Consider the following 13,335-nt stretch of genomic DNA (forward strand, 5'->3'; position numbering starts at 1 on the left):
GAGAATACTATGGTGGCCTTCAGGTTACGTAAAAAAAAAGCTTTAACGGTCCCCTACTCAGCTCATTTTCAGACAGGTTTTAATATAAATGGATCAGGAGAGAAAGAGAGCAAACCTTTTTTCCTGGAACTTTCAGAATCTCTTTACACAGAGTTGACACATGTTTCTAAAAGACATGAAAAAGTGGATTTTGCTAAATAGGTGACCTTTAAAAGCCTTTGAGAAATGATGCCAATACTATAACGATTGATATATTTTTTAAAGTTATTAATTCTGTCGTTGAAAGATACGTTGAAAAGATAGGGTGTGATTTTTTAAGAAGATATGTACCACACAATCCTCTTTCAGTTACTTTGTAGAACAGGTTTTTAGCATGGTACTTCTCTTAAACAACACAATACTTAATTCAAACTTATATTTCACATGATATGCCTTGCGATGTAGATATTGCACTAGTCTGTATTGCGATTGTGAACCTTTGGGGACTGTGGAAACATGGTGGTGCAACATGGCAAACTCCGTGAAAGAGGACCTATGAAGATATTATGGGTTCATTTTAAGCTTAAAAAAAACCCAAGAGTCTTCCTTTCAGGTGATTATACAGTAATAAAAAACATAGTAATGCATATTATATTCAATTTCTGCCAATAAATCCCACTAATTGCTACACTCTGGACCTTTTGAAACGTGAAACGAGCCAAACACTGGTGCCGGTCCCTACATCAATCATGAAGCAGCCTCAGTAAATATGAGAGCCACTGTATACCGCAGAGAAGCAAACACACTCTCACACACACACAATGCACAGCTCGCTATAATCACAGCTATGATAATCCCCTCATTCTGTTCAGATCATAAAGTCCTATCTGTATGACCGTGGATTTAGGTTTCACGTACAGCCCCTAGACAGACAGACTACTTATGATGGAACACTATTCCCCGCTAATGGTGCGCATAAATCAAACTTAGCCCGGTTTTTATAGTTTTATATCACACCGCTGTTGCAAAGTGACTTCCTGGGCCCATTTTGTTTGGTCTGACACGGTAGTAAGGTGAGACAGCTCCAGACAGAAAGCGAGGGGATGGATGGGCGACTGCGAGGGCAAAAATAAAATTGCGGGGGGAAAGAAAAGACTACACAAGAAAGAAAGTGAATCACAGGAGTAGTGTTTCCTTACGATCCGTGATGGAATAATTGACACCTCTCCTGATGCCTCTTAAAAGGTGGTTTGACACGCTCAAGGTCAAGAAGTTGATGTCAATTGTTATACATTAGGCTTGAAATGTCTTAACAACTCAAGAGGAGGGTTAGAAGGTTCCGACCTCGAAGAACATGGTGTTCAAGGCAGAAATTGAAGCCTTCTGAAAAATAAGCCCGGACCACACACTGCTGTGACACTTGGTAACAGTAACTATGCCATTACCTGGCATAATTCATTTGTATTTCCTCTTTATTTTATTTTGTCTGCTCACTGAAAAGTCAAGAGCAGAAAGAAATAAAAAAGGCAGAGAGATAAGAAAGCAAAAGAGAGAAAAGCATTGGGGCTGCAGGCTGTAAAGCTTCAGTTAGCTGTTTCGGATCCGGCTATATGTAAACATGAGGGAGCAGTGTTGTGGAGCTGGCAGAAAGATACAGAAGGAGGGGAGGAACATTCGAATATTGAGAGAGAAACAAAAGGGGAAGTGAAGAGGGGCTGCGGGATGATGGGGTGTTGATTCCGGTCATGGAGAAATTCTCCCCACGGCGTCAAACTCATGTCTCTGCGCAGCACGGAGACAAGAGGAAATAGTATGGGAGGCAACAAAAGGCCCTGTGAAAAGCCCTCATCCATGTGCCAGGGGAATAAATAGAAACCCATTATTACCACTGAGACAGCGCAACACAGAAAGGCAGCAGAATAGAAGAAAAAAAAACTCCATCTTCACCGATTTCATGCATCTAATCTAAGAATTTGCACAGGCTTTCACTGCATAAGAAGCCTGGATATTTTGTATCCCTATAATATTGCTCCTGCAAAGTTGTCCAAACAAAATGATAGTGCAGTGAATACCAAAAAATACAGTAAGCGGAAAGTAATTCATTTCTTCGTAGATATTTAAATATAAATATGCAATGTTCACCAATGTACATAATAAAATGCAAGCTGCCTACTCCAATTGGCTTTAATGCACATTTGGTGTATGGGGTGAAACCTCTGGGGCCCCTTACTCAGAGAGACTCTTGAGACAGTTACGACCCTAGACACTGGGGGTCCTTCTTTGAAATCTTGCCGGGAGGACCTTGCATATGCCTGATGGCGGGTAAATAAGGGTGAAATAGTACCTGTTTGAGAAGGACAGATGGTTTAGGAGATTTACTTATTTTACTTTTCTCTGCATCTTTGGAGTCATTTCACTTTTGAAAACTGATTCTGTAAGACTTTATCCTCTGTCTATTTTGCTAAGCTTTCTCTGTAGGTGTGCAGCATGGTGATCATTCAGATCTCCGACAGACACATGATCCTGTCTGCTCCCTCCTGACCTAAGATAGAAAGGTTATTGTCATGGCAACTCCCCTCATCTACCTGGCATACTCTAATTAGGTTGTTTATAAGAGGATATGCTACTCAGATTGCAACACAGGCTTAAGGCCTTCACAGGGATTCCAGGTCACACTATTATTAAAAGACAACAACAAAACGAAATGTGACCATTAGCGGCTAATTACCAATGATTGGTGTGGTAAATGCTGGAGCCAGACTCAAAGAGCAATGACCTATTGACCAGTGTAATTGGGGATTTGACGGTGCAAAGGTTTATGATAGCAGCACAGCTCTAGTGATGGCAATGCCAGTCGATCATTCAGTCGAACTATGGAAGGCGATTTCCATTTCGTACGGATATTCATGCTCCTATCCTTTCCATGGAAAAAGTATTTCGTAAACAATTTATGACAATCTTCGAGATCCTTTCCCTTTTAACCTTGCTCCAATGTCTGGTCAACATTTTCATTGATACATTCATACTATTTTGTAATCAAATTGTCCTAAGCTTTTCTTTGTTTCTAAGTTCGCTGTGGCAAATGCTAATGCTATGATGATGAACATGGTCGATCAGTATTCTCGACCTTATAATACTGTATTTACATTTTAGAAAGAAGGAGCTTCAATGTTTATTGGATGACTCGCAATGTATACGATATTTATGTTGACATTTCTGTTTCATGTTATATTAAACTTAATATATTTGTTTTTTGGACAAAAATTAAATAACTTTGATAGATCACCTTGGACTTGAGAAACTAGAACATTCTTTACCTTTTTTTTGTATTATATATCAATTAATTTAGAATGTATTAAATCCAATCCATAGTTGTTAGTTGCAGCCCTAATTAGCCTATATGTTATATGGCATAACATATTGATAATAAAGTAAAAGGCATGTTTGCTTTCCAATGCTGTTTGTGTATTAATTATAATGATGTAATTTAAAAGTGGCTGTGAAGCTGTAAAGACTATCAATAGACCATTGTTGCTATGAATAATAGAGAGAGAGGAAGCAAATTGATATAATGCAATAGTTGTGCACCTCAGCAATAATAAACCTGGTAAGTGTATACGGATCCATAAAAAAACAGGGGAAATGTATTGCCCATTGAGACATGTTCTGCACAGATCCGTGGCTTTCAAATCGATCATATAGCGGGCTCATTTTCCCTTATTTTCACCTTAGTCATCAATATTCCATTTGCATGCTGCCTTCGATTTCAAAAATCCACTGGAAGCAATTAGCTGCTTCATTACCATCTTCCATTCTCTTCCCCCCTAGACACACCCATGCAGCCCGAGCTCGCTCTCCAGTCTGACCCCATGGGCCGTGGAGCAGGGAGCGCCGTCACTTTACAGTGACCGCACCACGACCTTCAACCTCCTTTAAGATCGTGATATCATACTGTACTTAATCACTGTGGGAGGCGAGAGACTTAAAAGCATGTGGAGGGTAATAAGATGAGTTTAATGATAGGATTAGAGACAGGACGCCTTGTGATTATTGTAGCAAAACACTGACTTTAGCTGGGGATGCTACAGCAGTAATTCTGCCAAGCCCATAAGCTCACTGCACATAGAGGCTATGTGGGCAACCAACACTAGTGCTAGTCCCGGGGAGACTTTATCTCTGGTGAAGTGAACTCAATCTGTGCTGACATCCAGCACATCAAATGCATGTTTGCACTACATTTGCAGACAAACAAGCCCGCAGTTCCAGACCCAAACATAGAAAGCTTAGTTCTGCTTTTAGCTATTGTTGTCTGTCGTTCAAGGTTGCGGTGTCACCACCACACAATGCTTTGACAACATCTGAAAAGCTTCTTCTCACCCTCTCACGATATGTCATTTATATTCTCTCTTCCTACACCCCTAAAGGAAGAAATTAGCACATGTTGCTAATAACAGTTAAAGCAGTGTGGTTAGCCTGACACAGCCAAACATGAACAATGGGCTTCACTGCCTCCCAACACGACAACGCTAACATGCAACTTTGTGGCTTTAAGCTCGATGGTGAGCCAGCATGTCAAATAAATGCGGAGCATCATGGGTGATGTCTCTCTTCACTATCAGAATTGTTTTTATTAGAAGGAGATGTGTATATTTTTCTGTCCAATAACTACACGTGTACTGCGGCCCCAATTAGGGTTCGGGTTCCAATTCAAGATACAAGAGTAAAAACATAAGAGAGTTGTCTATGTAAGGCATTGAATTTGTCCTTTTCATGACAACGTTCAAGATGTTACAGGGCATATCTATATAAATGAAATGTATTATTATTATTATTATTATTATTATCGAACAACTTGATGATTACTATGAGTGTTCTGCAACACAAACTAGGGTTAGGGTCAGATTTTGGGGTACAAGAGTAAAAACCTAAGAAAGTAATCTATGTAAGTTTTATTTTCCAGTCAAAAACTATATAAAACAAGCCCTGGAATTGTTCTTCCATGACAACATTCAATATGTCACATGGCATATTTAAGAACTTGCCACTTACTAGAAATGTACTGCAGGCCCGATTAGGGTTAGGTTTCAGGAAACATGAGTAAAACATAAGAAAGTTGTCTATTTAAGGTTTATTTCTTCAGTCAAAAACTATACACAACAAGCCCTGAATTTGACTTTCCATGACAACGTTTCTAGATGTCACATGGCATATCTAAGAAGTTCAAGTGAATTGTCACCCTGCCACTTCTTTTCTCTTCTCATGTATCGGGTAACCTTGTGAAGCCGCGGCGGACAACCTGTCTGAGACTGTCTTTTACGTCTGCACGCACAGACTGAGCAGGGAAGAGTGACAAAGAGAGAGACAAAAGAGAGGAAAACATGTAAACAGAAGTGACACATGAGGAAGCAAAAAAGTCTAGAAGAGAAAGAAGCGAGAGATGCAAGCTAAAGAAAGAAAAAAAAAAGGGGAAAAAAATCGGAGAGAGTTTGGGAGACTGAGCAGGAAGAGGAGAATAAGAGTGGCAGATGGAGGGAATGAAAGACGGAGGTACTTCCGATGGCTCTCCAGAGAAACGAGGTGACACTTTGTGTTAAGACTAGCAGTGAAGAGCTGTCCCTGCCTTGTGATTCAAGCTTTGATAAACCTTATTACTGCACCCGATAAGAAAGCACAGCCTCCAAATCCCACTCTCTATTTCTCCCCCTTTACTCCCCTCAAAGCACACACATACCACCACAAATCCAACACTTTTTTTTGCCATATTCCCAAATGAAAAGCTTTTAAAGTTTGTATTCAAAATGTGTGGTTTTTAAAATTCTTGAAAGACCTCCAGTTGAAAGAAACATTTAATTTAGAGATCAGAAACCATCATGAATGCTCATCTTACTGCAATATTTACAAAGCACATAAATAAAGTAAACCCTTCTTAGTTTGAGAAATATGTTATGTATTTGAAACTGCTGCAGAGAGAAATGAGGCAGACTTAGAAGAATGCGGCATCTTTAATGAGACAGAGACGACTCATGATGGTGCTGTACATGAAGAAGGGTGGGCAACCTCTTTATGAGACACAGTCAACATCACAGTGATTATCCTCAGTGGACATTTTATTATTTGGAGAGCAGGATAAAGAGTTGATGTTGTGTTTCAGGCATCGTACTGGCTTTGTGTAGAATAAACTCAGTAAAATCAGAGAAAACTAGGGTGATGTCAGTATGTTTTGAGTAATTTCAAGTGTTTCCTGTATACCTTGGAATTCCTATAATTGTGGGGAGGATGGTTTCCAATAATAATGGCTTTTCCTCTTGTTCTACTCATGCGGGAAAACTGATGAAACTATTTCCATTGTTTCCAATCTTTTTTAGCTCTTGATGAAATACTGTGAAAAGCATTTAGGTGGAAGTTCATGGAATCTGCTATTGAGTATCATGGTCCCCAGAGGATGAACCCTAATCAAATTAATGTTTGGCACAGCCTAGGGGTGTAACGGTATCCGTATTCGTCCCAAACCGTCACGGTTCGGCACATGCAGTCACACGACGAATACGCCTTTTTTTATGAGTGGGAAAAAAGTCTGTCACTCAGGGCAGTATCCATTACACTATATATAGTCCACGGGGCGGTATTGCGCCTAAAAGCTGTTTGCCAGCCGCCCTTAAACAACAAATGAAGAACAAGAAGAAAACACAACAAAACTAACAAAATACAGAGCAAGAAAAGTTAGTACTGTATGGCAATTTCAGATAACACACAGGAGCTAGAAGACCCACCTGCTTCCTTCTTTTAAGTCAGCTGTGTGGGAAAATGTCGGGTTCCCTGTGGACTACAATAACGCGTGTGGTGGATCGGACGAGGACGGTGTGTCGGCGTTGTTCGACAGCGGTGCGGTATGCTAATGGTAACACACGTCAAACATGCTGAATCATATCAGAAGGCATCAGCCAGATTTGCCAATCACCGGAGCCCAGCAAAAGGCAACAGCAGTTCAAATCCCCGCTGATTTTAAGAAGCCAATAGACATGAAAGCCGAGAGACCAACATAAATAACGGAAGCTATTGGCATATTGCAACCATAGATTGCAACGGCTATGCGCCCTTGAAATACTTTCTTATTATTTATTTTGTAATATTTATTTTCAATTTTTCTTTTTAGTTTTACAGCTTGATGAAACCTTTTTGTTTGGCATCAGCCATTCACTCAGATGGCCGTATTATCTATAATGGCTGATGCCAAACAAAAAGGTTTCATCAAGCTGTAAAACTAAAAAGAAAAATTGAAAATAAATATTACAAAATAAATAATAAGAAAGTATTTCAAGNCATGAATAAATACTAAATGACATTGAAGTGAGTGCTGCGGAGGATGTGCAGCGTGGATTCAAGGAGAATATTGTTTCTGTTCTCAGTCCTCAGAATAAATGCCAGAAAACACCCCAGATGCTTCGCTGTCGTAAATTGAATGATAACAGGTCGCTTACAGTTGTGACCCGTTACACTAGCATGTATGCTGACGCTACCGTGTATGCTAACGGTAGCGTGAATGCTAACGCAAATGCTAGCGCAAATGCTAACACATTTTCTCATTGTGTTTAAACATCTCCATCACATAAACACAATACATGTTACTAATCCTTACAGTGTAAGTGTAAGGCTCACACTTACAATTACAGTCATTGCTTTCTGACGGGCTTGACCCTTTTACTCTTCAGGTTGCATAGGGAAAATTAGTAGACTTCAGTACACATTTTATAGAAATATAAATGTGCAAATATGAAACATACAGGTCAATATCACTTTGCTATTGGTAGCTGAACTGTCAATACCCCAAAACGTTTTTTACATATAAATACCAAATTTTGAGTTATTTAGACAGAATTAACACTTATAGTTTCATGTCTTGTTACATAAGAATAGATCATATAGTGTTATTATGGGAGAATCACTATTCTTGTGGTACTACTGCCTTATTAGGCCCATATTGAGCAGAGGATATTAATACCAAAGCTCATGTACAACAACTTCCTTACTTGCAATAAATAAGCACTAATTAAAGGGTTATTGAGGAAAAACTCTCAACTAATGGCTGATTAATTGTAGAATAAGGTCATGTAGAATAAGGCATCAATAAGTGTTTTATAATGACTAATAAAGAGTCAATATACTGCTAATATGCATGTTAATTAACAGCTAGTTGATGGTGAATTTGTGTACCTTAATATAAAGTGTTACCCAACATTTTATTAGTGTATACTGTAAGTGGACAATAATGTAACCAAATTGTCTATCACCTCATCACAAAAATTGCCCTTGATGCGATTGGTTGTTGATACGAGGTCAAAGGATCAACCCCGTTGTTAATCAGTTTTGGCACCATGCTTTTCACCCCGCCATCTATATGATATTTGCTTTAAGGGCTCTTTCACGGCGAGTCATGTTTATTTCATTGTCCCTTTTATGGCACCGCTGTTCCCCTTTTAACCCCTGGTCATCCTGCACGCAGCTAAATGTTCTGGCAGCACACAGGAGAGTCAGTTATAGAGGCAATAAATATTAAATGGCATCGGCTTCAGCTAGGTATGTGCGCTAATCTGTCTCAAGTGCAGGCGAGGGACTCTCTTCTTCTCTCATTAGATTAGAATTTCTGCCCGGAGTCGCGTCACATTCAGTAAAAAATATAGAATTTAAAATATTGTAGAAAATGTACAGTTTAAAACATTTGAAGAATAAATGTCATTTGGCTAACACGCACGGACACAATGTAATTGCTGTGTTCTGGTTTAAATATCTAAATAAAGGCGACATTTCAAAAAATGTGGCTGGGAACTTTTAACCTTTGCAGAACATTTACAGTACCTGCACAGAAACCTATATAACACCTACAGGAAAGGTACAAAAGAGCCTCTTTAATGGCAACAGAAATAACATCTATCTACAACAAAATGCTTGAAACCTGTGTGTATTGTGGTATCCGGTTTGTTATTAAGCATTAAGTTTGTACATTTATCTTAACAAAATATACTTTAGTATATTTGATGTTCTCTTTGCAGGAACTGATGTAAAACCTTCACATCAACCTCACAGTGGTAATTGCAAATACGTTTTATTTTGGCTCTCCTATCTCTCATGTGGCATTACAAATGTAGATACTGTGTCCTCATAAGTAATAAACCTTCCGGGAAAATAAAAAAAAAATCAAATTGAATAATTATAATAAAAAAGCAAACTCAAGAAAATGTGTGATCGCATGGTGTTAAAAGGAGGTGTTCATTATTTACTTTGCTTATGTGGGCGGAGATCGGTCATAAAGCATACTGACACTACGTCACCTTAACAGTTAGCTAGGTCATTATTGGACACAACAGTTGTAGAAACATTTTTTGTTTTGTGGGCCTTACTTTAATCAAATAAAAATATTTTTAATGGACCAAGTAGTGACTTTGGTTTATGGAGACTTGGGCTGAAACAGCATATGTCAGTAAAAGTAATGATAACATGCAGCTTCATGCTCCACGGCTCTATCCACAGGCGGCGTGTGAACTGACAGAGACTGATGTGGAGAGGTGGAGGCACGGCCACGCTTCTGACAGGAGAGATAATAGCCAATAAGGCGACGCCAATCTGGATGATTGACAGGCTCAGGGGACGACCCTGGAGCAGGCCTGCACTCAAATACAAACAATACAGCGTGCACATGAGTATACATGCTACTGACAGGTTGTTTACTACTCAATGAACGCTCGCAGGAAATTACGTAGACAATCAGACACAAACAATTGCATCCATCTCTGTAGCTGAAGTAATTAAAAGATCTGAATCAGAAACAGAAATGCTCTTTTTATGCTAAAACATATAATGTGTCAGGCAGAGTGATGCAAGGCTTTAAAAACACCATTCAGCAGAAGAGTGAAGAATATGAAACTTAAAAACACTTCTTATTTATGCTCAAGATGGCAGCTGTCGGAATGATGCAATGTTTGTATTCTGGAGACGCATCGTCAAAGATCTTTTGATTGTTGATCAAATCAAATCAAATCAAGTTTTATTTATATAGCACATTTTTAAAACGATTTTTGGTCGAGCCAAAGTGCTGTACATACATGTACGTTGATGGAAGCAATACATGCAGAAATGCATGAATATTGTAATACTATTTATCAGCCATTTTAAAAAGGGGAAACCACTCAAGGATTCAAGAAGGCTGGGCCTGCATGTACGTTAAGTCAGTCAATGTGCGTTAAACAGACAGCTAGAGAATCAGTGACGTCAGCAACATGTCAAAACCCGTGCTGTGTCAGAACGTTTAACCCTATCGCTAGTACGAAACTATGCTGTAATTTAAAGACGTGTATGCCGATGGTCATGCCTCAGATCTCAGAAGTGCTGACGGGTTATGCCTTTGGACTTCACGTACGCAGCTAGAAAACAAGTTTCCTTTCTAACTTAATTATTCTTTTTGACCATCTACTCCCTGCTGCCTGCAATCAAAATGATTTGAATGAATGAATAATGTGAACTTGATCTTTTCTTGAGTCTCCCATAAGGCAGACTAAAGTGGACCCTTAGCTGGAAAAATAAGGAGAGCACATCTGATAGAATGCGGTTGAATCCATGTCTTTTTAACTCAGGTTTCCCCACAATTCCCATGGGCAGCTTTGGCTCAGGAGGTAGAGCCGGTATTCATGCACTGAGCTCCAAATTAAATTAAACTGTCGATTGTTACTAAACAGCCGGTATTCAAATAACAAAAAAATAAATAAAGTTGCTACAGTAGGTAATGAAAAAAAGGAGGGTAATGGGATTACCTTTAGCTAACTATAACTCATATTTAATTTCAGTATTAAGCATATTTCCATCAGTGCAACATATGTCTACTGCTTTGAGTTTTTGTTAGCATAATTCTTTTTGTAATTTCTCTTATTAATTCCAGTTGTTTCCCCTTTACTGTACATTACATCCTTAATTTGAATCATTTCATTAGCTCGGCGATCTTCGACAAATCCCATCACTAAACTGCACCGTTTAAGCCGTGCCTCGCTCACAGAGTACATGTAGACAGCAGCCCCAGCCACTGATTGCATAATTACCTCACGCCTTCGTAAATCAGATGCTAATTTCATGCAGATTGCAGGAGCAAATGGAATGCTTTCGTTCTCATGGACAGAAATCTGGCCAAAAAGGTACTCAGTGATGGATTACATCACATCTCAAACTGTGTTCATTTGGGCACCTGATTTTGATTCAGTCTTAGTGATGGGGTTTATCAATGCTGAATACGTAATCAAAACCTCTTATCTATAATTTATTGATTTCATTATCAATTCCCAATATTTGTTGGGTGGAAATTGATTTAATGCATGCAAGGCTTTGTATTTACGTTTTAATTTCTTGTCATATATGCTGGTTATTTGCATAAGAGGTAGAAAAGCCTTCAAAGGGAAGTCGATAGACACTGAAACATGGGATTTCGTGGAATCTACAGTAAGTACAGGTTTCTTAATTTCCATTTAAGTAAAATTGTAGTCATTTTTATAAGATATTCTTGTTGTTGTAAATGTAAGACAGTTCAGTCTCCATTTTGTCATTCTTGTCTATAGCGAGGCTGTTTGAAAAGGCACCATTGACTTATTTACACTCAATTTGTTTTAAAACGTTCTCCTCAGTAAAAGCTATTTGCATTTCAACTCTGGCGGTTTGAACCCAACCTTTCACTTTCTTCCATTGATTGAAATAAAAACCCCTTATAAGCTTAAGTTTCTACTCTCTTCATCAGCCTTTCCTACCGTATTGACATAAATGTGGCTGTAGACTTGGAAATAGATCCCAAATATTGTGTAAATATAAAAACAATTCTAGACATGCTCTTCTAACTTGAAAAAGCAATAAGGAGACTATCAGTCTATGTCCTCCATCAGTCCATGCCTCACTGCTGTGATTCCAAATCTCTTCTCTTAATAGTTTAGTATTAGTAATGGGAGTGCAGTCTCCACATCTCTATCCTTCTCCTTCTCTCTCCTTTGCAAACTCATCCTCGACCCCCACCTCCTCACTCCAGTATTCGCTCCGCACAATTGCCTCAGTTGATGGGATTGGACCTCAGGCGTCTGCCCCCATTCTTCAGACACCCTCCATCCCTCCATCGTTCACCACCGCCATTCACACCATCCCCCCTGTTGTCACTCCAAACCTCATCACTCACTCCATGGAAGCTCCACCATCAGCAGCCAATAAGGAGGTTCAGACACACATATATACACACAGAAAAAGACATGCAGGTGATGGAGATCAACTCATCTGCGTATAAACTGCACTAAAAAAAAATAAACTGCACTAAAAAAAAAAAAAAGAAGATTTTTTTCAATGCCATGCGATCTACCTACACTACCTTTGCGACCGACCGGTCGATTGCGATCGACGTAATGGGCACCCCTGGGCTAAACCATAACAATTCATATTCATTTGAGAATAACATTTACCAGATCATCTCAGTTAAGTATTGTGATCATAATTTTAGGTCATGTACTGTACCTATCGATCTGTTCCAAACTGTAATATGTTCTTTCTTGGCCCATGCTAAAGTCTTTCACGTTTCATAAAAATCGGGGTTGTTAGAGTTCATCCTCTGAGGACCATAATTATCAATTCTGTTGATATCCACCTTGTACTTTATTAACCAGATCTTTCTCACATACAAATCTTGCATACAATTAAGTAATGCGATCAAATTGTGTACTTATCCATCTTCTCAAAATGGTATTGTATTGGTTTCTTCCTGGGCCCATGCTAAAAACTGCTAACAAGAAATTGTACCGTTATTAACAACAGCGTATAAAATTGATGGTGTGAATACCTCACACACTTACATACACACATCTCACTTAAAATGTAGTGATGCATTCAAAAATGTTGTTTATGCCCTAATCTATCCGCTCCAAATAGTAATGCGTCTTCCTGCTCATGCTGTATCTTTTACCAAGTCAGGAAACATAATGTTCTTTGTAGAAGTCATGAGGACCATGATTATTATAGGCAATTTCATTGAAATTCACCTTATACTTTTAAAATATTATTTTCATCATACATTTACTAGATAATTCTCAAAATTAAATAATGTGACCGACATTTTTTTCCACCAAGTTTCATGAAAATGGGGCTGAGCTAGGGGTGTAACGGTTCACATAATTCACGGTTTGGTACATACCTCGGTTTGGGGGTCACGGTTCGGTACGGGTTCGGTACAACAAGAAAAAGCAAAAAAAAGTCCCAAATGCATAATTCCAGGTTTGTTGTTATTTATTTTGAACAGTAATGCAAGTTTCAGTTTAAAAATAAGGAACTCTAACATTTTGAATAATTAAC

The sequence above is a fragment of the Notothenia coriiceps genome, unplaced genomic scaffold (genome assembly GCF_000735185.1).
Source record: "Notothenia coriiceps isolate Sejong01 unplaced genomic scaffold, NC01 NC01_scaffold00013771, whole genome shotgun sequence".
In the NCBI taxonomy this organism is placed as follows: Eukaryota; Metazoa; Chordata; class Actinopteri; order Perciformes; family Nototheniidae; genus Notothenia; species Notothenia coriiceps.